Source organism: Pseudorca crassidens, chromosome 5 (genome assembly GCF_039906515.1).
Source record: "Pseudorca crassidens isolate mPseCra1 chromosome 5, mPseCra1.hap1, whole genome shotgun sequence".
Lineage (NCBI taxonomy): Eukaryota > Metazoa > Chordata > Mammalia > Artiodactyla > Delphinidae > Pseudorca > Pseudorca crassidens.
Genome location: NC_090300.1, coordinates 77,970,807 through 77,996,552, shown reverse-complemented (window position 1 = coordinate 77,996,552; position 25,746 = coordinate 77,970,807). Strand labels below are relative to the sequence as shown.

Genomic DNA, 25,746 nt, shown 5'->3' with positions numbered 1-25,746 from the left:
AAGGAAGAAAGAGGGTAGGAAAAAAATGAACCTTTCATTCCTACGCTCACTCTTGGCCTGCTGATACCTGTCCTTTCCTACCCCTGGTCCCTACCCTCTATCAGATGCTCCAATTAACTACTCAAATTAAATACTCAAATTAACCAGACACCTTTAAATAGTCACACTCAGGACCTGACTCTCAAGTACCTGAGGTCAAATACCTCTTGTTCTTAAAAAACAAAATCAGTCTCACAGTCTGAAAATCTTGAAAGGTTTGACTGTCTGAACATTTATTCACTTTTGAATAGTTCTGTAGTATGTGTGGCTTCTATTGTGAGCCATCTCAAATATGTTTTAGAAGTAGGTGTGGTATAAATAATAAATAAATGAGTGAATATCTGGAAGTGTGACTGTTTTTATTTAATCTTGGGAAAATGTGGTAACCACTGCGATAAGCCCTTCCGGCCAAGAGTAAACAGGATGGCCTGATCTCTGTCTAGAATATAAAAGCTGCAAGTTAATATAAGGTGAAAAGGTTGGCAGTGGGTGGAGGTGGGGGGCATTTGAGACTTGACCTTGCTTTTTGATACAGCTCATTGAAGGCATAGTGTGTGAACTTTGGAGAGGGATAAGGTCTGAGGCCTCATCACTGACTTCATAGCAATGGCCTGTGTAATGGAAGGATCCCTCTCTCTGGGTCTCAGTTTCCTAAGCGTATGACAAGGAGTTTGGGCCAGAAAGCCTCAAAGGGCCCTTCTAACTTGGCTGCTCTATGTGTATTGGGGAGGGGGGTTGATGAGGTGCCTCCCTGGGGGTGGAATTGTCCATTGGGGGGTAGTGGGAACAGGCAGTGGAATCCCTGACTACTTTGTCTCTCAACCACTGTGGCCTTATCTTCCCACAGGATCTGGGAAGAGGGTTCATCATCCCCCACCTGCCTTGGAAGAATACAGTTCCCACATTTGAGGCTATTCTCTCCTCCTCAGGAGGCTCAGTGACAAAGTCGCCAACACTCCTCTCTGTGCTCGCAGCTTGGAGACTGCCCCCTGCAGGCTCCAAGCAGCTCAGGGGTCACGCCATGCCCCACCCACACCCCCAGCTTCAACCAGGACCAGGCTGCGAAGGGGGGATGCCAGGGGCAGCGGACACCTCTCAGATGCCTGGGGGATGCGAGCGGGCCCCTGACTGCAGAGAGAGCAGGACTGGAGCCAGAAGCACGGTGCCCTGGGCGGCAGGAGGGGCTCCCATTTCCCTGGAATCTCTGCGTCTGCCTCCTCGGGCACAGTAGGGCCTGACTTGCTGAACTGAAGCAGGAAGAGAAGGGAAGGGCTGGGAGAAGTACCCTTCGTGACGTTCCGTCTCCTCACCTTACCTGCCTCGCCTCACCTCACCTCGGGTGTGCCTATCAGCAGCGTGGCTTTGCCAGACGGATTGAAGGGCAGCCAGGAATGGCTCCTCATTGCCTCTGACCTGGGCCCTTCCCTTCCACAGTCACAGAGGAGGGGGCCCACCTTGGCCTAGCCTCCAGGAATCAAAGCCCTTCACCACTATTCTTGGACGTACCTGGAATTCGGGTCGATACCAGGTGGTGGGCTGAGTTTTCCTCTCTTTGCCTCTCCGGGCTGAGGCATTAGCTTGTGGCTCCTAAAGGGCGGAATACTCAGTGATAGAATAACTTCCAGCCTTCTGTGGTAGAGTACTCTCCAGTTTACACAGCGCCTACGTACTTCTGATTTCATTCAGTTGCTACAGCAAGTCGGCAAGATGCCTACCATAAGCATTGTCTCCACTTTACAGCTGAGAAAATCAAGGCTCAAAGAGAATATCCATCTTCTGTTCTTGCTGTGAGAAATCAACACAAACCGAGCAGCTTAATAACACACAAACGCATCATCTCACCATTCTGTAGGTCAGCAGTGCAGGCACAGCACGGCTCAGCTGGTCCTCTGCTTTGGGTTTCGCGACATTGAAATCAAGGTGTTGGCAGGGCTGTGTTCCTTTCTGAAGGTCTGAAGATGAATCTGCGTCCAAGCTCATGCAGGTTGTTGGCAGAATTGAATTCCATGCAGTGTAGGATGAGGTACCAGTTGGCCGTCAGCGGGGAGCCCTTCTCAGCTTCTAGAGACTGCCTGCACTCCTCAGCTTGCAGCTCCCTTCCGCCATCTTCAAAGCCAGTGGTGGTTGAGTTCCTTTCATGTTTTGAGTCTCTCAGAGCTCCTCTTGTGACTAATCTCTCTTCCGCCTTGAGCCAGAGAAAGCTCTCTGCTGTTGAGGGCCCATGTGACTAGACAGGGCCCACAGGGATAATCCAGGACAATCTCCCCATCTCTACGTCTGGAAACCTCATCACACAATCTCCCCATCTCTAGGTCTGGAAACTTCATCACATCTGCAAAGTCACCTTTGCCATGGCCATGTAATGTACGACCTTCACAGTTCTGAAGATCATGGCACGGGCATCCTTGGGGACCATTATTCTGCCTCCCACAGAGAGGTTCTGAAACCTATCACTCAGCTAGGAAGTGGCAGAGGTAGAACCTGAATCCACATCTCCCAGCTGCACAATGTTTACTCTTTCCACCACATCTCAGCTGCTTCAGGAACTTCCGGGTCATCATTTAATTCATCCCATTTCTTTCTGGTAAACCAGAGGCTGGAGGAGAGATTTCATCCTTGCATAACAGAGCCTGGGGAGAAATGTGGGAAGCTGAGGAAAGTGGACCCTGGCCTCGGGCCAGCTCAGTGGGATAAGGGGGTGGGTTCCTGGGCCTGTGTAGACTAGGCTGGTGGGGCCCATCTGGGGACCCTGGCAGCAATGGGTTATCGCAAGAAGACCAGATGGGGAGGAAAGAGATGGGGACTCTCCAGGGTCCCACAGGCTGACCGAGCCACACAAATGGCCAACATCCTAGTCAGGAGGTGGGAACAGCCTGCTCCCAAGTCAGAGACTCAGCAACGGTCAAGCTCTGGAAACCAGTCAGAACCCCTAGCTTTCTCTGTGTGAATTACCCAGCAGCAAAACCAAGCAAAACTGGAGTGGTCTCGTTGGGCCTGTGAGGGAGACCCTGGGAAGTTTGTGTAGAGCCAGAGCCAGACAATGGAAATGGCGTGGTGCCTGTCATGTGAAACAAAGGATATGGCAATGTTATTGGTGTTCCTTTGTGCAGGGTGCTGTCTTGATTTTGTTAATAAACAAAAACATACTGTAATAGGGGCTTTCATAGTCTTAATTCCAACTTGATGTCCTTTGCCTCCAAGTGCCCTTCCCCATGAGTTTAGTCCACAGCCAAGGAAATCTGCTTCCTTGTGGGGTTTCAGGACAGCACACACCGAGGGGAAGAGGCACCTGAGTCTCTACAGGTGGTCCAGTCAGAGGTCCACCAGCACCAGCCAAGCCCTGCCTGGGGAGCTGAGCCCCAGGGTGAGGCTGCGAGGCGCTTTCCCAGGGACCTGGGGAGACTGCATGCTTGATGGTAAATGAAGAGATCAGGACCCCACGGGGTGATGCCATTTATGCCTATGTCTATGCACTGAAGTGGGGAAGGAAGTCTACTAAAAAAATTAGTGGTTATATTCCAGGGCACGGGTTTATCGGTGATAACTTTCTTCCTTATAATTCAGATATATTCCAAGCATATGTATGGTTATATCTTTCAAGGATTCTACAATGAGCAGAAAACAATGAAAATATTATATTTGTAATAATAGTGGCAGAAAGCTTAATTAGGAGTATGGAAGAACACCCTGAGTGGGATTGACAAGAAAGGGGTCCCCAGGGAGGAGGCTCTGCCACCCCTCTGTGTGTGTGAGGATCAGACACCCCAGTGCCTAGAAGGGAGCTGGCACTTGCTTGGGGTCCTGGGATGGAGCCGTTGACCTCTACCTCACACTGGACCGGGACCCTGTGGCCCTGAAATCAATTTTGCATCCTAGCCCCATGATCCCTGCACCTGGCAGGCTAAGCCTTCAGTGTACTGAATGAACACTAAGCCTATTAGAGTTAGTTGATTGGGTTTCAATACCATCCACGTTCAGGGAGGATTTGGTTTCCTCTGCGGATGGACGAGAACTGAAGTTCCTCCCCTGAGGATATTGCTCCCTGAGATCGCATATGCTTTTCCCTTTATTCAGCTCACACCTGTCAGGTCACATCGCCTAAACCCTACCTCCAGAGTACAGCCTAGAGTGTATTTAGCTTTCTTTTCTTTTCATTTTCATTGTCCAAGTATTTATATTTATTGCAGAAATTCTAAGAAAAAAATAAGCAAAAAAGTACAGAAGTCACTTGTAGGCCCACCAACCAGAGATAAGCAATATATTTTTGTCTCATACATAAATATAAAATTGTCAAAATAAAATAATATCAAACATACTGTTTGGGAACACTGTTCTTCATGACATACACTTCTTGAGTACACTTTTGGCGCTATACATATGCAGGGCTACACATATGTTTCAATGTGTACGTACTATTCCATTGCATGACTCTATCATTATTTAACCATTACCCTGTGGTTGGACAATGCTTTTCCAGCTTTTTGTCATTATCAACAATGCGGGGATGACCATTCTTGTACTCATCTTTGCCTTCATCTTGTCATTATTTGATTAGGCCAAATTATAGGAAATATACTGCTAGTCTGAAGGGAATGCAATCTTTTAAAGCATGTCTCTTTAAAACAGCTGACATCTAAAGCCATGAGTCTTTTTCTTTTTCTCCACAAAGCACAGAAGCTGGAGATGTTAAGTATTTGCTCAGATGAGCTCTGGGGCCCCTCTAGCTCAGACCCTCTGATTGTCATTCCATAGCCGCAGATACCTCTCTTCTGGGTTTAAAAGGTCTTTAGTGTGTTGGTGACCTCTTGCCAAAGAAGTGCATTCCCGCCCTTTTCCAAACTGTCCCACAACACAATTTCTCCACCACCTTATCCTCCTCCTGAAATCATTCCCCCCTCCCCCGGCTCTGCTCGGTTCTACAAATGTCGACCACAGTGCTGGCCACACTTTCATTCATTAAGATAATTCAGTAAACAGTGAACATGCATGAGGATTTACTCTGGGCTAAGCCCTGGGAAATAACAGAAGTAAACAAGAGAGGTTCCTGACCTCATGGAAGTTATAAACACTAAAAGAATTTCACTAATATGAAGAAACACCAGAATGACGGGAGAGTGAATGGTCGTGAAGAGATGCTATTAATCTCATGGTGCGGCGCATCTTCTCTGAGGAGGGGATACTTGAATGGAGAGAGTATTTCATTATGCTTCTCTGTTAATGTGTCCTCCCCGCTTTGTTAGATGGGGACCGAGCCTTACTATGCTATCCCAGAGGTAGCACAGTGCCTAGCTCAGGGAGAGTGCTTGGTAGACATGCATGGAATGAATGAATGAATGAATGAATGCACAGGCGAGTCAGTGGAGCTGATGGTCCCACCATCCTCTGCTCTGTTCACATGCATGTGGAGCTCTGAGCCCAGAACCAGGGAGGTGGGTTCCTCCCCAGGGCGCCTCTCCTTGTTACCTACAAATGACTAGGAGATCAGAGAGGTTAAGGAGCTCACTCCACTGCACAGCAAGCCACGGGGCAGGGCTGCCCAGAGAAGCCAGCACAGTGGAGCGCACAGAAGCTAGCAGCAGCAGCGTGACTTTGGCTCTGCTCCTTACCCTGTGACCTTGGGCAAGTTATCAAACTCTCTATGAGACCGTTTTTAAATCTAGAAAATGGAGATAGCAGCACCTACCTCACCAAGCAGTTGTGAGGATTAAATTGAGATAAAGCTTGTAAAGAGCTTGGCAGGGAGGCGGGCTCAGCAAAGGGGAGCGCCCGGGCGCCAGGGCCTGCTCGTGGCTGAGATGGAGTTTACCTAGCTGGCTCCCTTCAGGACTCTCCCAGGGTGTGGACAGCAAGGGCTGGCAGGACGGGGGACCTGGGCAAGACTTCCAGAGAGGAGGAGATAGCATGGGAGCATGTTTCCCAAATCATTCCACATTTTAACCCATATCCTGACCTCTCTTTAAAAAGAATTATTGTAAAAACAATACAAAGATGTTAAAGGAAAAATAAATCACCTTATAGGATCTCAGCGTTCTAACCCAATGATGTTCTTTCTGTCTAGTCTTCCCTGTTTGTCCAAATACATACATATTTGATATCACTGCACTTGTAATCTGTTTTATATTTTTCACATCACTTAACATTTCATCATAAATGCTCTTTCATAACGCTATAGTCTTCACACATAGAATTTTTCATGGCAGGCTGATTGTCCATCAAGTTGATGAACCATTATTTATTTATTCATTTTCTTATTGCTGAATATTTAGTTTGCTTCTTTTTGCAGCTAAAGATAAATACATGTTTGTTTATAGCCTTCCTGTTTTGTTTTGTTTTAAATTTTTATTGGAGTATAGTTGATTTACAATGTTGTGTTGTAAAGTGACTCTGTACAGGTGTACAGCAAAGTGACTCTGTTATACATATACATATATCCACTCTTTTCTAGATTCTTTTCCTATATAGGCCATTACAGAGTACTGAGTAGAATTCCCTGTGCTATACAGTAGGTTCTTATTAGTTACCTATTTTATTTACAGTAGTGTGTATATGGCAAACCCAATCTCCCAATTTATCCCTCCCTTGTTTATACCTTTTTAATCCTTTATGGCTCTGTTGTTCCCCAGCGTAACAATCTTCACTTTTCTAGCAGTGTGTGAGCGGGTCTTCACCAACTCTGCAGAGAGCTTTAGTGTTGGTGTTAATATGACTGAATATGGTTAACCAAATCTGGTACAGCATGGTGTTTATTTACTGTTTAATTTCCTCTTGAAAGAAATTTAGTTCATATTCCTTGCTTATTATCAGTATTGATTAGTTATATATGAACCTAATTTTTTGTCTTATTTGCTGCAAGATTCTTCTCCAGTTTGTCATCTATTCTTTTTCCTTTCAAAATTACACTTAAGGGGCTTCCCTGGTGGCGCAGTGGTTGAGAGTCCGCCTGCCGATGCATGGGACACAGGTTCGTGCCCCGGTCCGGAAGATCCCACATGCCGCGGAGCGGCTGGGCCCGTGAGCCATGGCCGCTGAGCCTGCGCGTCCAGAGCCTGTGCTCCGCAATGGGAGAGGCCACAGCAGTGAGAGGCCCGCGTACCGCAAAAAAAAAAAAAAAAAAAGATACTGTAGTAGAATGAATTACTGAACATCAGATTATGTTCCTTCTTAAAGGACCCTTTTAAAGTTAAAAAAAAAATGTATATGAAATCATCATGGTTGGAGGCATTAGATTTTTATTTTAACTGTTCCTTCATTTCTTAATGGGCATAAGTTTAAATTTCTAGGCAACAAAACTTAGTAATTGCTTCATAAACATCAGAATAAATATCACGAATATTTAAGAAACAAACCTTATTTTTTATTTATAAGTATACCAAGAAAAAGTAGAAAACGTAGGCCTACTTTTCGAATGGTCCTTTAGACAAAGCAAATAGGGGAAGGCAGATCTGTGGAAAATATCCTATAAAATATCCTAGCTGAGGGGAGAAAGCCACCAATCATGAAGAAATGATTAGAACTACTACATTTCCTTTGTGATTCTTTTCATTACTTTTTTTAAAAAATTATTTATTTATTTGTTTATTTTTGGCTGCATTGGGTCTTCATCGCTGCTCATGGGTTTTCTCTAGTTGCGGCGAGAGGGAGCTACTCTTCGTTGCAGTGCGTGGGCTTCTCATTGAGGTGGCTTCTCTTGTTGCAGAGCACAGGCTCTAGGGCGCGTGGGCTTCGGTAGTTGTGGCACACGGGCTCAGTAGTTGTGGCATGCAGGCTCAGTAGTTGTGGCTCATGGGCTAAGTTGCTCCGCGGCATGTGGGATCTTCTTAGACCAGGGCTCGAACCAATGTCCCCTGCATTGGCAGGTGGATTCTTAACCACGGAACCACCAGGGAAGTCCTTCATTACTTTTTAAAGGACTCCATCACAGGCCTTTAATCGCTGGCCAGTCTGGCAACAGATATACCTGGACAGACCTAGTCAAGAGGCAAGAGAAAAATGCCGTCTTGGTTCTCTGTCACCAGCTTCTTCCACCATCTTCTTCTGCCATCCTCACCTTTGCCTGTCTATGTCTTCCCAGTTTTTGGCTTTGCCCTCCCTCCTCCCAGCCCACCCTCAGCTCCTTCCCTCATCAGCACGCTGGTTTCCAAGCCTGAGGGTGGGGCCTACCTGAGAAGCTGTAAAAACACAGACTCTACCCCTGCCTCCTTAGGCCCCATCTTTGCAGACCCTGACATGTAGGTCTGGGTGGAGGTTGGGAGTTTGTCTTTTCTGAAGCCCTGCATGTGATTCTAATGAGCAGGTTCAGGGCCTACTCCATCAGTATCTTTCCTTATATTCCAGAACCTACCATAAGGCCTGGCAAATCATAGGTGTTTAACAAATATGTAACAAATTAATGAACTGAAGGAAAAAAATTTTTAAGCCCTTGTATATGTGTACAGAAGTCAGTGTCGCCTCTTGTGATTTTCACAAACATTTTGTGAAGCAGCAAATAAAGTGGATATTATCGTCCCCGTTTCACAGAGGCCAAGAGAGGAGAAGGGACTTCCCCAAGATCACAGCTGGAGGGACCAGAGTCTGCCTCCCTCTACCAGGACAAGTCCCAGGGGCTTAGGAAGGCGGGCAGAGTTTAAGGAGGGGGAAAAAGGAATTCCCATCCCCATTACTTAGTGGGTTGAGGGGAGTGGAAGCAAGGAGGGGGAAAAAGGAAAAGAAAGAAGAGAAGGGACCAGAAAAGAAGAAGTAGAGGAAGGTCAGAGGTGCCTAAAAGTATGGAAAGGGAACAAGACATCAAAGAACAAAAAGCAAGACCCCAAAACAGACACAGGTAGAGACTGGATGGGATTATGGAGGAGGTGGGGCCAGAGCAGCTTTCTCACAGGGAGACACAGTAGGTTCTAAAGAAAACAGCTCAGGGACTTCGCTGGCGGTCCAGTGGTGAAGGCTCCCCACTTCCACTGCAGGGGGCATGGGTTCGATCCCTGGCTGGGGAACTAAGATCCCGTAGGATGCATAGCGCAGCCAGAAAAAAAAAGAAAGAAAGAAAGAAAGCTCAGAGGGTGTTAAGCCACAAAACCTATCTCTGGGGAGCAGGCATGTACCACTGGTCCCCGAGTTTGATGTTTCCCTTGGTGTCAGAGCACTGGACCCAAAGTCCCCGTGGAAGACACTTCCTTTTGCTGACTGTGGCCTCTGCCTGCCAGCCTCCTCCTCCAGGGCTGTGTGTTTAGGCAGCTGCATTGCATTTTTAGAACAATTTTTAACTTTGCAGGCTGTACCTGCCGAACCAGAATGTCTGGCCAAGATCAGTTACATAATATCCTCAGACCCTCTGGATGCCAAAGGCAACTGCAGCTCTGGGCCAAGGCAGGTGTGTGCTGGGCCCAGTCAGAGAGCGCAGGAGGGCAAAGAAGGGTCCCCTTCCCACCTGGAGGCCTGCTGGGAAGGCCTCCCTCTGGAGAGGGAAAGCTGAGTGGGGCCGGCCCCAGTCTGAGTCTTCTATCCAGGAGCCCTTAGAGGGCAGCTTTGTTCTCTTTTATGGTTCCCTGAAGGATTTAGGCTACATCCACCAGAGAACCTCACCACTGAGGATCTGTAAACTATGAACGTGTTACCATGAAGGTGTGAATTTTTCTTCTGTACCTATTTAAAGATTATCTCTGATAAATAAAGTAGCTCTGTCTGGAGCAAGGGGGTGGACTGCAAGACTCTGCCTGCCTGATGGTTCGTAGTATGCTGGGCAGATCCCAGGCCAGGACATCCTGGTCCCAGTACCGAAGTGCTCCACTGGAAACAAGACCAAACCTCAAAAACTGTGTGCAGAAGGAAAAGGAGCTGAGCTCACTGCAGCCCCTCTGGGCTCCGCAGGGCAGGCCTGAGCAGAAGGAAGGAGGAAAGCAGGTAGCCATCAGAGTGGCTGGAACGCATGCTACAGAAACAGCCTGGAGCCCATGGAGCCCAGAGAGATGGGTGAGAGATGGGCTCCCAGCAAGTCAGCGTGGGCAGGAATGATGGGGAGCAGCTGGTCCCAGCCCCTCATTTTATAGACAGAAGACTGAAAAGTGACTCACTTGCCCACAGTCACATAGAGGAAGAGGAGGCGATAAGGCTGTTAGTTCAAAGGCTCAAGGTCTTCCATGAACTTCGGAGGGGCAAAGGTAGGCCTAGCTCTGAAGGCTGCTGGGGTGGGCTGGAGTTCTAAGCCACAGGTGGGCAGCCATCTAAAAGGTACGGAGGGAGAGCCATCGACAGGACTTAGAGACGGGCCTCCTGGTACCAAACCGGGGACCCAAAATGGCACTGACGTCTCCACCCTGACCTTTCTTCCCAGCCTCCCAAGGTCACCACCCAACCCTGCGAACTTTCCCATAACGCAGGAGCAAGACCCTGCCTGCTCACTGTTTGCCTACCAGTCAACCGGCTCAGGGCTGGGCAACACCTCCCTCCATTCTCACCCTTTCCTCCTTTCTCCACCTCCTCCATTCACCTGGCTCACAGACAGGCTGGATCCCTTGTCACTGACACTGTAGAGGCCCATTGGTCACGTTTACCTCGCCCTAGATCAGCGTCCCCACTTTCACCTGGACACCTGCCGCAGCTTCCTCACTGTGCCCAGCCTCCCGCCTCTGCTCCTCCAGCCCTCCCACTTACCCAGCACCTAGAGAGTGTCCTGAAACACAAACCTGGTCATCTCACGCCCCTGAAAGCTAGTCATGGTTCCCTGGCGCCTCCAAGATAAGGCACCAACTCCTTGGGAGGGCCTTGCAGCTCAGCCCTCTGCTCCACGCTCTGCCGTGTTGCTTCGAGAACCCACCAAGCCTTTTCACACCTCTGGCTTTTGCACATTTTTTCTTTGCCTGCGATGCTCTTCTACCCCCTGGTCTACCTGGGATATCTCCTACTCATCTTTCACATTTCAACCCAAAGCTTCTTCCTCTGGAAAGCCCTTCTTGATCTCCTCAGGCAGAACCTGCACTCATTTCTCTAGGCGCTTACCACCTGTGCTCTAATCACCCATTTGCCTGTTGTGGTAGGTGGCCGCTAGTAGGATGGCTCTCAATGACCCCTGCCTCTTGGTATTTTTCCGTATGCAACACTCTCCCCTTGAGTGCGGACTAGGCTCACTGACTCCCTTCTAATGACAAGAATGTGGCAAAAGTTAAAGGATGTAACTTCTGAGATTGGTTACAAAAGGAATGTCTGTGGCTTCTGACTTGGGCTCTCCATGTCCGAGCCCTCACTTTGGAGGAAACACACTGCCATTTTGGAACGGTCCTATGGGGAGGCCCATGCGACAAGGAACAGATGTCTCTGGTTAACTGTCAGTAAGGATTTGAGGTGGGTCTACTGCCACAGGAGTGGGCTGGAAGCAGATTCCCCTCAGTCAGGCCTTTGAGATGACGGCTGCCCTAGTTGTCACTTGATTGGTTTTGGAATGGAGACGCTGAATTAGAGGAACCTGGCTAAGCTACGTCAGATTCCTGATCCACAGAAACCATGAGATAACAAATGTTTATAGTTTGAAGCCTCTAACTTTGGGGTAAGTTGTTACACAGTAACCACCTGTGCTCTCCATTGGCCTTGGAGCCCCTTGGGGACTGACTTATTTATCTTTAGATATGCTGGGGCAGCTCACAGGGGATAATGAGAAGATCCTACAAGCTTTGAAGAAGCAAAACCAAACCAAAACAAAACGACAGGTTTCATACAAAGGATCCAGAATCAGAATGGCATCACCTTCTCAATAGCTACTCTGGAAAGCCAGAACACAAGGGAACAAGATCTTCAAAATTCTGAGGGAAAATGATATCCAACCTACAGCAATTAAATGTGAGTGTGGGGCTTCCCTGGTGGCGCAGTGGTTGAGAGTCTGCCTGCCGATGCAGGGGACACGGTTTCGTGCCCCGGTCCGGGAAGATCCCACATGCCGCGGAGCGGCTGGGCCCGTGAGCCACGGCCGCTGAGCCTGCGCGTCCGGAGCCTGTGCTCCGCAACGGGAGAGGCCACAACAGTGAGAGGCCCGCGTACCGAAAAAAAAAAAAAATGTGAGTGTGAAAACACTTTCAGAGAAGATCTCAAACCTTTAACTCCATGAACCCCATTTCTCAGGAAAGTACTCGAGGATGTGCTCTGAACAAGAGATAGTAAACCCAGAAAGAAGAAGAATAAAACAAGGAGCAAAGGGACTCTCTAGCTGGTGATGAGGGGAGGTCCCAGGATAACAGCTGTGGCCAAAGCCTAGAGGGCGACTGGTCCACACGGGGGCCCATCAGAAGGTCTGCTAAGGAAGATGCCACCGACAGACCACCTAATGTTTTGAACATATTGACTAGAGATTTGCACACATGGGAGAGAGTTTGGGGTTGAATTAGTAACAAGTATACAGACGACTAAGCAAACGAAAAATGTAAGACAATTGTTAACTCTAGCAAAAACAAAATGTTGTGCAAGAAAAAGTAATCACAGTATACTAATAAGCTGTGAATAGAGTTTACAAAGTCAAAAGTATAAACAGTGAATACTGACCTACAAATTACAACAGAACTAAATGGAGAGGAATGGGGGATGGGAAGCGTGCTGTGAGGTGGGGACAGGGAGAACGAAACTAAGCTAAATCCTCATCTTCCACAGTGAAAAGTCAACAGATAAAGAATTAGCTGAAAAGTTGAAAGCGATTGCCTCTGAAGAGTTGGAAATGGGGTCTGAGTCGCAAGAGACAGTTGTTTTCACAAGTCTTACAGAACTATTTAACTTGTAGGACTATGTGCACGTATAACTCTGTTAAAAGTTAAACTTTAAATAAAAATCTACCACAATTTCTACATATAGAAGGTGCTCATTAAACGTCGCCCATTATAATTCCTTCTGTACGATGTCATCAGACAGCTTGCTATTCTTGCAGCTGTCTTGTGATATGTTAGGACACTTGATGGCAAATGAGCGAGCCTCAACTCAAACGGATGAAAGCATAAAGGGGATTGTACTGTGTCACGTCACAAGCAAGCTTCAGTCATGGCTGGATCCAGGCGGTCACATGGTGCTAGCAGAAGTCTTTCTGTCTCCATTTCTTGTCTTTTTTTCCTGTGTTGACTTCATTCTCAAGCAGGCTCCTTTCCCATCTTGGCAAGCTGGCCTCCAGCACCTCCAGGTTTCTATCCGACCAGCTTCATTATCCTAATGGAAGGAGACAGTCTTTGCCCGGTATTTGCAACAATATGCCTGGGATAGACACTCAGTGATGTGCCTCGGGTCACGTGCCCATCCCTGAGCAGACTGCTATGGCCAAAGGGATTGAGCCCTCTGACTGGCTAAGCCTGAGTCATATGCCCACCAGGGAACCATGGAGAAAGTGGGGGTGGAGTGGTTTCACAAAGGAAATCTGGGTGCTGTTATTGGAAAAAGAGAGGATAAGTGCTGCAAAATCAACAGTTGTGCCCCAAAACTGAGATGGCTGCTCATCATCAGTGTATAAGCCACTGGCTAGGAGCCTTCTCCTAGAACACTACCCAGTCGGCCCATTTCTTCTGCTTCACGAGAACTGTTAGTGTTTAAAGACATGTCCCCTGTTCCCACATCTTCTTATCTCCAGGGAAAACAAGCCTAGACCCCCTGGTTATCCTTGCATGACAGTTTCTGAACCCCTCAGTTTCCTGGCTCTCTTTCCCTGGGCGCTGAGTAGTGTCAAAATACTGAAACATGGTACCCAGAGCTGAATGAAGTGCTAGATGTGGCCTGACCTGTCCAGAGGCCCACAGGATGCTCATCTTATTTCTCCTTGGCAGTAGAGCACCCTAAAGATGTACTAGCTTTTTTAGTAACTGCTATGCTATGCTATGCATTGCTGTCATATTCAGTTGCGGCCAACACCTTGTATTATATGAGCTGGCATTAAGCCAGGGGTTCCTCATTTTGCATTCTCACAGTTGGTTCTTTGAACCTAAATAAAGGACTTTGTCCTTGTTAAATTTCAACTTATAAAATTTGGTCCATTACTGCAGTTCCTTGAGGTGTTTATGAATTTAAATCCTGTCTTCAGTACGAACCATCTCTCCAGGTTTTGCATAAACCACCTATTTGATTGGCAGATATTTTCTTTATTTTCATCCAAGAGGACAATAAAATAAATTAGGGTCAAGGAAAAAGCCCTTTGTCCCACTTCCCAAGTCCGCACGATATGGGCAACATAGCTGATATGTTGCCCCATCAGCTATGGAGCAATCACGTTGTTTGAGTTTGCTAGGGCTGCCAGAACACATTACCACAGACTGGGCGGCTTAGACAACAGAAATTCATTCTCTCACAGCTCTAGAGGCTAGAAGTCTTACATCAAGGTGTCAGCAGGGCCATGTCCCCTCCAAAGACTCTAGGGAAAAATACTTCCTTGCCTCTTCCTAACTTTTGTTGGTTGCTGGCAATCCTTGATGTTCCTTCACTGTAGCTGCATCACTCCATGTCTGCCTGCATCTTCACATGGCATTCTTCCCTCTATGTGTGTCTTCTTTGTGTCTCTATGTCCAAATTTCCCTCTTATAAGGACATCAGTCATTGGATTTATGGCTCACCCTGATCCAGTAGGAGTTCATCTAACTAGATTACATCTGCAAAGACCCGAGTTCCAAATAAGGTCATGTTCACAGGTACCAGGGGTGAGGACTCCGACATATCTTTTTAGGAGACACAATTCAACCCACCATACAAGCAGTATCGGTTTTCATCTCCCATGTTTCCTTCATGTCCTTTCATGTCTGAAGATCTCCTCTATCAGAAGTCTTGCTGTAGGACTTCCCTGGTGGCGCAGTGGTTAAGAATCCGCCTGCCAATTCAGGGGACACGAGTTCAATCCCTGGCCCAGGAAGATCCCACGTGCTGAGGAGCAACTAAGCCCATGTGCCACAACTACTAGGCCTGCGCTCCAGAGCCTGTGAGCCACAACTACTGAGCCCGCACGCCTAGAGCCCATGCTCTGCAACAAGAGAAGCCACCGCAATGAGAAGCCCGCACACTGCAACTAAGAGTAGCTCCCGCTCCCCGCAACTAGAGAAAGCCCATGTGCAGCAATGAAGACTCAACACAACCAAAAATAAATAAATTAAAAAAAAAAATCTTGCTGCAATCCAGGTGGCCATGGGATTCCATGCACCCACCCCCATAAACCAGTCAACCTGATCCACTTACCCAGTCTAGAGTGGTGGCTGCCACCAGGAGCTGTATGTGGCTGCCCTCTCCCTTTCCATGTTTTTTTTTTTTTAAACATCTTTCTTGGAGTATAATTGCTTAACATTGTTGTGTTAGTTTCTGCTGTATAACAAAGTGAATCAGCTATACGTATACTTATATCCCCATATCCCCTCCCTCTTGCGTCTCCCTCCCATCCTCCCTATCCCACTCCTGTAGGTGGTCACAAAGCACCGAGCTGATCTCCCAGCTAGGCATAGCCGCAGCTATGCAGCTGCTTCCCACTAGCTATCTATTTTACATTTGGTAGTATTTATAAGTGCATGCCACTGTCTCACTTCGTCCCAGCTTACCCTTCCCCCTCCCCGTGGCCTTAAGTCCACTCTCTACGTCTGCATCTTTATTCCTGTCCAGCCCCTAGGTTCTTCAGAACCTTTTTTTTTTTTTTTTTTTAGATTCCATATATATGTGTTAGCATACAGTATTTGTTTTTCTCTTTCTGACTTCCTTCACTCTGTATGACAGACTCTAGGTCCATCCACCTCACTACAAATAACTCAATCCCTTTCCACTTTTTAGAGATTCTGATAGAATCTCCCTGGCGGGGAGGCCAGAATCTCCTGGGCATGGGAAGATGGTAGGAAGAGGAGGGAGGCCATAGAGTAGCCTGGTTAAGAGCTTGGACTTTGGTGTGAGACAGAGCTGTGACTTTGTGCTGGCTTACTCCACGTCTCCTGCATCTCATTTTTTTCCACTTATACAATGTGAGTAATAAAACTTTTCTTTATGACGATTAAATGACATCCCAGGGTAGCAGTGGATGTTGCTGCTGCTGCTTCTGCTGTGAGCTGCTCAGGATTTGGGTGAATCTAGATCTGCATCCAGATCTTCGATGTCCCCCTGAGGTGAGCTTCTCAACATCGCCGAACCTGTTTCAGGGTTCACATCTGGAAAATGAGCTCTGAGTACACCCACTACAGAGCCTGGGGCACCGTAAAGCCATCATAAATGTTTGCTGCCTTCTCCTGGGAGTAAAGGAGAGGAGAAGGGAAGGGAAAGAAGTAATGTTAGTCTCACAGGACCTACTCTTAGGAGACTCAAGTGACTCCTTCCTGATCACTCTCTTTTCTCTGTCCTTGGGGAGAGAACTTGGATGTATTTTGAGCCTGTCTTTACAGAGACTCTAGACTGCTTTTTTAAAACAAACGCTAATTATAACCAGCACATATATATTCACCCAGGCGGTAACTGAGGCAGCCCTAGAGGCACGGAGTAACAAGGGGTGGAGCAGGGCTTCAGTCCACACCCTCCAACACCAAACCCCATGCTTTGCCTTTACACAGAGAAGTTTAGACTTTAAAAAAAAGTTCAATTACATATATAAATGAGTTTTTTCTTTTAAAACATTAGAACCTTACTGATAAATCTAAAGTTTCTTTGTCCATCCCTTTCAATCTTTATCCCCGTATCCACCTCCCCAGGGGTGACTCCTGTTTATGGATTTGATATGTATGCTCCAGAACTTTAAAAAACATAGACATTTCCATTCCTTTATTGATACACAAACCTATACAAAATACTGTGTTTGTGCGGGTGTTTTCACATAGATGGCAGCACGTACCACCCGTGGTTGGGCAACTTGCATTTTTTTACTCCACAGCACGTCTCGAGAGTTGTCCCTGTTGACACGCATGAATCTGGTTTGTTCCTTTGGTCTGCTCTACTCCACCATCAAACGTGCCATGCCTGATGGACCCTGTTGATAGCCCCAGGCTCCTGCCCCATTTCCCACTGCTTCTGAGGGCTGTGGGCTCTGTGGGGCAGGTCCTGAGCCGCTTTGAGGAAGCCTCCTGGGCTCACAGACTTCCTCGGCCCGGAGAGGCCAGAATCACGGGGAGTTCACTTTGAAAGTGGGGCCACCTGCAGACCCTAACCGTCTGGGTTCAAGATCAAGGACTTCCCCCTGGCCACCTGCTGCAGGAGCAGGAAGGCCCAGCAGAGCCTCAGGAGCTCCCTGCAGCCCTCAGTTCCTCTCTGCTGGGCCAGTTCTCCTCACCTCTACTCACTGTTAACAGTGAAAGATAAAAAGAGAAGTAAAATAAACACAATAAATAGGCTGAAGGGTAGTGAATAAAATGGCAGCAGCAAACAATAAAAACAAACCAACTACTTACAGTGCAAATATAAAAACATAGCGATTAAACCCTTTTTGACGAGACTTTGATCTAAATTAGGACTCACCAAGAACAAGGCCTGAGGCTGGAGGTGGGGAACACTTCCCTAAGGGAGCACTCCCTCCTTCCTGCAGGGATTCATCCTTGCTGGATGAAACTGAAGCGAGTCTGGGTCCCCCCTGAGCCAGAGTCCCTGTTACTGCCCATCTCGGTGGACTCCCAGACTTGAACTTCCAGATAGGGGGCTACCCATTTGAATCACCCAGGAAGATTTAAAACAAACAGTCTCCCAGTGGTCGGGGATAAATCAGTTGAGGGGTGGGAGCATGAATTAACACTACACTGATTTGCAGTGTTCGGCAATTTCCATGGTGTAAATGCTCCCACCAAACTGCTAACGGTTTACTAATTGGCTTGCAAATGAACTCATTCAGAATGCAAGACAATGGCACTACATTGAGAACTCTTGGTAGCTTTTCTCACTTTCTAAGAATTTCCAAAGCACACCACGATCACTGAAGAATCAGCCAGTCAAAGTGCAGTAGGTTAGTTATAGTCAAATAATGTATAAAGCAGCTTTCTAAAAACTCTTTCCAAATGTTTACAGCAAAAAATATTTAATGTGGGCTGGGAAGCTTCCACAAGGAACTATTTCCGGGGCCTACCAAGGGAACAGAAGAGGAGGGAGTCCCCACTGTGTGAAGGTGGACGAGAGAAGCACCCACTGTCTACAGAAGTCCTCCTCTGCTGGCCCTGTGGTTCATGCAGCACTTGCACAAGGAAGGAAGCTGAGATTCCAAGAGGTAAAGCAACAAGGTCACACGGTCAGGTCTCGACTCAGGACTCTGACACTAGAACTAGGCCTCTTTCCAAAACATGCAGGAGCCCCCCCACCCCGCCCCCGGTGGAGTCTGAGACCCCGCTAAGGTGTGGGACCTTTAAAGGTGGGGTGCCCTTCCCTTCGCCCCTTTCCTGACCTTCAGCCATGGCCTGCAGACCACACACTGAGCCCACCTGAGCCAGGAGTGCCCAAAGGGAGAGCCTGGGAGCCTGTAGCCTCCTGACACACAGGAAAAAGCCCTGATTACCCATCCCCCAGCCACCTCAGCAAGGCTCCCCAGGATGGGAGACATGCCAGCAGGCAGGAATAGGGGAAGCCAGGAAAGCTTTCAGACCTTCTGCGGAGCGTCAGGAGGCACCTCGGTGTGGCTGAGGAACCAGAGCTTCTGGTCCCCAGGGCAGGCCCACACAGCGGGAGCTGCTTCCTGCAACCTAGGTTACAGAACCCACGAGATCAGCCAGGTAGGGTGGCAGTTCCCGTAGAGAAAGTTTTCCCACAAGACAGGGGGCCATTCCCTCCTCCTCTGCAGTGAGCCACCCCCCAGGGGCTCCTTATAGCTCACCCCTTTCAGTGGCAAAGCTACCACCCTCACTTGCCTGCACTGGAGAGGGCTGAGGACTGGAGTGGGTGAGGACCTGCTCAGCCAGAAGGGCAGTAAGCCTAGGCAGAAGAAAATAGTTGATTCCCTTAAGTATCAGCCACTCTGGCCAGCTCTGGGCCTGCTCGGGAGGGGGTGGGACCTGGGGAGGTATCCCCAAATAGCCCTCAGGGTGGCCTGGGCGTCCTGGCCTCCGAGGTCAGCACTCCACTGAGAATCCTGGAAAGGCTCTCTGCTCTCATACCCTCCTGGATACATCCCCTGGGGTAGGCCAGCTGGGCATAACTTGGTGCGGCAGAGGGGAGAAAGGGCAGGCTCTCTGTGCGCCAGTGAATGTCTCTGGTCCCCGTGGTAACCTCTCCTGTCTCTAAAATTATATGTGGATTAAAAGCAATCCATCTGGCAAGAGCAGATGGAATTGGGCAGAAGCATAATGAGGACACTGGATTTTAGATCTGTGGCTCTCCATTTATCAAGAAGACAAAAATAAAAGACAAAAAGGCCAGGAGAGAGGTGTATGGTGTGTGTGTGTGTGTTCTTTGTGTGCCACGTGATGTAGGAAGTGGACACTGAATTAGTATGTAGTATAGGAAGATGATTTAGGGGGGAGGGGATTGACCAAAGGAAATGGAAAATTGAGGTCAGAAAAGATGAGGGAAAAATGGGGTAAACTGGGTGGTCAGAGAAAGACCAGGATGCCCCCAAGGCTCCAAGAGCACAAAAAGCTCCCACAAAAGTCTGAATAAGGAGAGGAGAGACACACTGCAGGACCCGGCGTTCCTCGAGAGCCTTAGGGCATCCCTCCCACGTGAAAGCAGAAGGAAGCGCCACACGTCAGTCAAGTATAAATGTAGTTACGAGCAACAGAAAACCTGACTTGCAGGCACTTGAACAAATAATGGCTTCTTTGTCTCACAAAATAAAATATCTGAAAGTGGGCAGGGACTGGCACTCAAGGGCGTCAGGGCTGGCATCTCTGTGGTTATCTTGGCCTTTTTCCGTGGAAATACAGTTACTGCGGTTTCAACTATCAGGAACCTCTTCAACCCAGGCAGAAAAGACTAGGGAACTGCAGCAGGCAAGCTGTCCTGGGCGCGCTCCTCTCACCGTAGTCCCATTGGCCAGAGCTGGTCACGTGGTCTCCCTCAGCCGCAACGCAGGCTGGGAAAGCAGAGCGCGGGGTTGCTATGATCATGACCTAGGCTCGTCAGTCGTTCTACTGCACCAAACAAAATCAGGGTTCTATTAGTAAGGAAGAAAGGGGAAACGGACGTTGGGGAGGCAACCAAGCCCAGAGGTGAACGTTTTTGGAAAAGACTAAGTTAATATGCCGAAGTGGAGCTGAAACAGTCTCCAGAAAACTGTAAGGCCCCACTTTGGGAAGGCAATCCAAGTCGCCAAAGTCTGGGCCCTTGATACAATCATCTCAGTTATCACTAATTGTCTCAAGTGATCTTCAGGGCAACCCCATGAGGTAAATGTTATTATATCTTCCCTCCTGCAGGCAGGAAAGGGGAGTTCCACACTTTGCACATCACACTTTGCAGGAATACACATGAGTCAAGATTTTACAGGCCCTAATTCAGATATTCCTCAACTGTTTGGTCCTAAACTGACTGCTCCTTATAGGAAGCCGTCCCCTCCTCCTTCACTCAATTACCGTCCCTGGCCCTTCCCCAGGATCAAAACACCGGAAAGGAGGCCGTTGAAGTCAAGCAGACCTGCGTTCAAATCCCCATTCTTCTTCTGGTCAGTGTGTGGCCCTGGGGAAGCTGCTCAGCTCTCTGGGCCTCGCAGACCTCAAGAGGTTGCAGGATTGAATAGGAGATGCTGGATTAGAGCACCGAGCACAGTGCCCAGAGACAGCAGGTATTCGATAATACCAGTGCCTTTCTAGAGATGCAGCAATGTGGAAATGCAGCCATGGACCAGCTATGGTTTTGCATAAACCAAGATCATATTATTTCCCATGTACTTTGCTTACAAAATCTAACTCTTTAAAATCAGGAGTCATCCGTTTTGTTCTCCTTTGCCACTAAAAAGCTGACTTGGCTTGAAGTCTTCAGAAGTACTTCAACTAGCATTTACTGAGCAATTGTCAAGTGGCAGGCACTCTGCTGCTTGGAGGCCTGGCCCTCGCCCTAGGAGGGTACAGTCTGCTCTCAGAATTCTGCATGTAGGCAAATAAGTCTAAAATGAGGCAGGGTATAGTGACAATTATGTGTTGTGCTAATTGAAAATGCTGGGACTTCACAGAGGTGGCAGAGGCTGTGTGGGTGTAGCGTGGTCTTGTCCTTCCCACCCTAGGGAGCAGTCCTCCAGAGCTGCCGTGGAAGAGGTACCACCAGGACCAGCTGAATTTATTAAAAATTAATTTCAGTGACAGCAGAGCCTTAAACTGAGGGTGGGGCCCTTCTGGGTGCACGGCCCTGTGTGACCCCCTTGCTGGCCTCTCAGGTCCTGCACGAAGGGCAGCTGCTGCCTCTGGGAGACTCGGACACAGAGCAGACCTGTGGGAAAGGGGTCAGCAGGCCTCCCCCAAGCCAGTGACCATGTGTCACGCTCCCTACTTCTGCTTGAGGAGAGTTAGTTCTGTCCGATAAGAGTCATCAGGAGTGACTGTGGGTTTCCACAAGCCAGAATGGATGCTAATTTCCCCAGAGTGAGAAAGAGCTGCCCTACGATAGTCTGGGGGCCAGTGACAATGGCCTGTCCCTCCCTGTGCCTTCTGTCTCACCTCAGATCCCCAGCAGAAGGTTCAGGGGCCAGGAAAAGGGACAGGAGCCTCTGATGCTAACAATCCCAAATAAAGGAAGTGCCAGGGACCCTCTGGTCTCAGAGACAGAAACCAAAGTAGACGGATAATAAACTGTACCGTACACATAAATATTTGATAGGCACCAGCATGAGAGTGAGATGTAAAGTGACATCCTTGGGCTGGTTGGGCCCTCCAGAGGTCAGCCAGGCCAACCCCCTGCCTCCAGCAATTTCAAGGCAAATGCGGAAAGTTCTGTGACGTGAAGCATCACTGGGCATCAACCATCTCGGAGGCCATCTCACAGGTCTGTGGGAAGAGGCCCAGGGCTGACATGGCTGCTTCCCACCTACTGCTCTGTTGCCCACTCATGACTTATTTTGACCCTCCTCAGCGCCCAAGAACAGGTCCCCGTCTACGCCCCAGTTTGCCCAGGGACCTCCATTTCTCTACACTGCCTTTGGGAGCAGCTCTGATTGGGGGCAACCCAGCCCCACTCCTCCTGCTTCAGCCCCAGAGACCAGGCCAGGAAGACCGAAGGCCAGGATGGCAGTGATGCCAGAAACAAGGAAGCCATAAGTGTGCCATGGCTCACCCTGTTGCACTTGCCAGGCCAGGCCTGAATGCACCCCTTTACAGCCCGTGGCTATGGGGCAGGTTACAAACCTCCCCTGTAGCTCAAGCTCTAGCACGAGGCTTTCCTGAATGCCCCCACTTTGAAATGAGTTTAGCGAATGGTCCTTCCAGTGAGGTCCTCAGTGATGAGTCACAGCCAGAACAAGTCTCCTGGCTGGTCCACAAGCTCCAGGGAGGCTGAGACTCTGTGATAAACTTCTATGTATGCTCTTTGCACCTAGCCCAGGAGTCATTATCTGGTACTCAGAGGGCATGGGCAGAATTTCAGCTTAGCCTGTCTTCTTTTTAAAATGACTTTTTTTTGGCTACTATCAAAAAAAAAGAAGGAAAAGAAACCAACAATATTGGAACCCTTGTGCCAGTACAGCGGTTCCTCAAAAAATTAAAAATAGAATTACCATATGACTCAGCAATTCCACTTCTGAGTATATATCCAAAAGAACTGAAAGTAGAATCTTGAAGAGATATTTGTACATCCATGTATAGCAGCAATATTCACAATAGCCGAAAGGTGGAAGCAACCCAAGTGTCCACTGACAGAAAAATGTATAAAAAGTGTGGTGTATACATACAACAGACTATTAATCAGCCTTAAAAAGGAAGGAAATTCTGACACCTGCTACTACGTGGATGAACCTGAATGACATCATGCTAAGTGAAATAAGCCAGCCACAAAAAGACAAAGACATGAGGTACCTGAAGTGGTCACATACATGGAGACAGAGAGTAGAATGGTGTTACAGGGGTGGGTATGGAGAGTTGTTGTTCAATGGGTAGGGTTTCAGTTTTGCCAGATGGAAAGAGTTCTGGAGTTTCGTTATACAACAGTGTGGATGTACTTAACATTACTGAACTGTACAATTAAAAATGGTTAAGATGGTCATATGACCCAGCAATCCCACTACTGGGCATATACCCAGAGAAAATTCAGAAAGACACATGCACCCCAATGTTCATTGCAGCACTATTTACAATAGCCAATAGCCAGGTCATGGAAGCAAACTAAATGCCCATCGACAAATGGAAAAAGATGTGGTACATATATACAATGGAATATTACTCAGCCATAAAAAGGAATGAAATTGGGTCATTTGTAAAGACATGGATGGACCTAGAGACTGTCATACAGAGTGAGGTAAGTCAGAACGAGAAAAACAAATATCGTATATTAATCCATATATGTGGAATCTAGAAAAATGGTACAGATGAACCAGTTTGCAAGGCAGAAATAGAGACACAGATGTAGAGAACAAATGTATGGACACCAAAGGGGGAAAGTGGGGGCAGGGGGTGGTGTGATGAATTGGGAGATTGGGATTGACATATATACACTGATGTGTATAAAATAGATAATAAGAACCTACAGTATAAAATAAAAATTTTAAAAATGGTTAAGTTGGTAAATTTTATATTATGTGTATCTTACCACTATTAAAAATAAAAATCCTAATGACATTTTGTGTTTTTCTGCATGTAAAAGAAATATTTTTTCTTCTGGTGGCGCAGTGGTTGAGAGTCTGCCTGCCAATGCAGGGGACACGGGTTCGAGCCCTGGTTTGGGAAGATCCCACATGCCGCGGAGCAACTAGGCCCGTGAGCCACGACTACTGAGCCTGTGCGTCTGGAGCCTGTGCTCAGCAACAAGAGAGGCCGTGATAGTGAGAGGCCCGCGCACCACGATGAAGAGTGGCCCCCACTTGCCACAACTGGAGAAAGCCCTCGCACAGAAACGAAGACCCAACACCCATAAATAAATAAATTAATTAATTTAAAAAATATATATATATATATTAAAAATCTTGGACTTATAGAAAAGTTTAAAGAGGAAAAGACATATCTCAGATATTACATATAAAAACTCATAAAGAAATAAAAATTACCCATAACCCCACTACCCAGAGACAACTGCTGCTAACACGATACATGTCCTTCTGTAATTTGGACATGTACCTGTGTGTACACCTATCTATCCATCTGTAATTTATAGCATTCAATGGATACAATTATATATACTACTTTTTCACTTAATGTATTGTAAGTATTTCCAAAATCTCCTGTAACATGATTTTTAATAGCTTCCTGGTATGTGATCATATGGACATAAAATTTATTCAACTAGTCTTCTATTTCTGAACATTTAGGTTGTTTATAAAGTTTTTCAGTATTTTTAAACAGTACTGTGATAACACTCTTCTGTATATACTGTTATCCATATTTCTGACCATTTCCTTAGAATAATTTCCCAGAAGTGAAGTTACTGAGTCAAACTCTGAGTATCTTGAGGCCGACGGCAGGCACTGACCAGGGCCTCCTGACGCCCATTTTTGTTCACAGGGCACAGCTGGCCCGTGATCTGTGCTCTGTGTCTGCCAGTGCTCAGAAGGCCCCAGACTTTCTCTCCTTTGACTTCTGCTAGATTTGACTCCTGCAGGTGCTGGAGAACTAAATGCTCTGGAACTTAAGCAAAGTAAAAAAGGGTCCCTGTGTCTCTATGATGTAACTTTGTAGGTTCAAATGACATCTTACAAAAAGTCTACACACCACTGTAAAGCAATTATACCCCAATAAAGATGTTAAAAAAAAAAAAGTCTAGAGTCTCTGTTGCTGGAAGGGACTTAGAGATGGCCCCATGCAACTCTGTCCAAAAGAAAATGGGGCACACAAAGGCGAATAATATTATTTTTTCTTGATGGATGGTCTGAGCCAAAACTGAGCTTGCTCCATCCCCCCAGGAGGGTTGGGGTAACAGCTGAGAGTAAATTCTCCAGCTCACTGGACCAAGCGCCAGCTTCCAGAACAGCTGCGAGGTCATTTCGGGCCATCTTTTGACAGCCTCAGTGAAAATGCCTCATGACCACATCCTGGCTCTCAGGAGGAGCCAGTAAGACTCTCCAGGACAGCGGCTCAGACCCTTCTCCTATTGTAAACTCAGAAAAACCTGGTCTTAGGTTTACAACACAGGTAGGTGCTCCACGGGCAGGCACGTGGCTGGGTGGTTTGCTCTTGGTCAGAGAGAGGCAGAGAAGACCTAGGCTTGCCCTGTGCAAGAAATGGAGTGGGGGTGGGGTAGGGAAGGGGCCCTACCTTCACTGAGCACCTACTGTGTGTCAGGCCCTGTGCTGGGCACCCACCTTCTTTCCCTCGGTCGTCAGTTCCACCCTGGGATGCAGGCATTAGCCCCCTTTGGCAGATGAGGCTCGGAAAAGGTAAAGAACTTGGCCAAAGGTCAAACTGATAGCAAATGCAGTCAGGATTTGAGCGCAGGTTGACCACCAACGGCTGCAGTGTTTTTACCACACCACTCACTAGTCACGAGGACCCTGAACAAACTTCAACATACGTAATAAAAAAGAGATACACGACCTTGCACATGTCTGGAAACTGGTTTCATATCACAGTAAGAGACAAGTGACAGGGAGGTTTGGTCAAGTGTGTCAAGAGGTAGCACTGGTCCCTCCAGCTCCAAAGCTCTGAATCGTGGAATTCCCATAGGAGTAGGAGGACCAACCCGAGGGCCAGTATCCAAGGACCCTGA

At 47.7% G+C, this 25,746-nt stretch overlaps 1 protein-coding gene and 1 long non-coding RNA gene across 3 annotated transcripts in view; one reads left to right on the top strand and one right to left on the bottom strand.

The window, feature by feature from the left end:
• The window catches only part of LOC137225095 (uncharacterized), a 34,698-nt gene extending 32,629 nt beyond the window's left edge, over positions 1 to 2,069 (top strand). For both annotated transcript variants that reach the window (XR_010943690.1, XR_010943691.1), the window contains exon 6: positions 887 to 2,069. This is a non-coding gene — a long non-coding RNA (uncharacterized lncRNA). The remainder of the gene's footprint in view (positions 1 to 886) is intronic.
• Positions 1 to 25,746, bottom strand: part of TFRC (transferrin receptor) — a 116,973-nt gene that overhangs the window by 58,955 nt on the left and 32,272 nt on the right. The gene's annotated exons all lie outside the window — the stretch shown is intronic.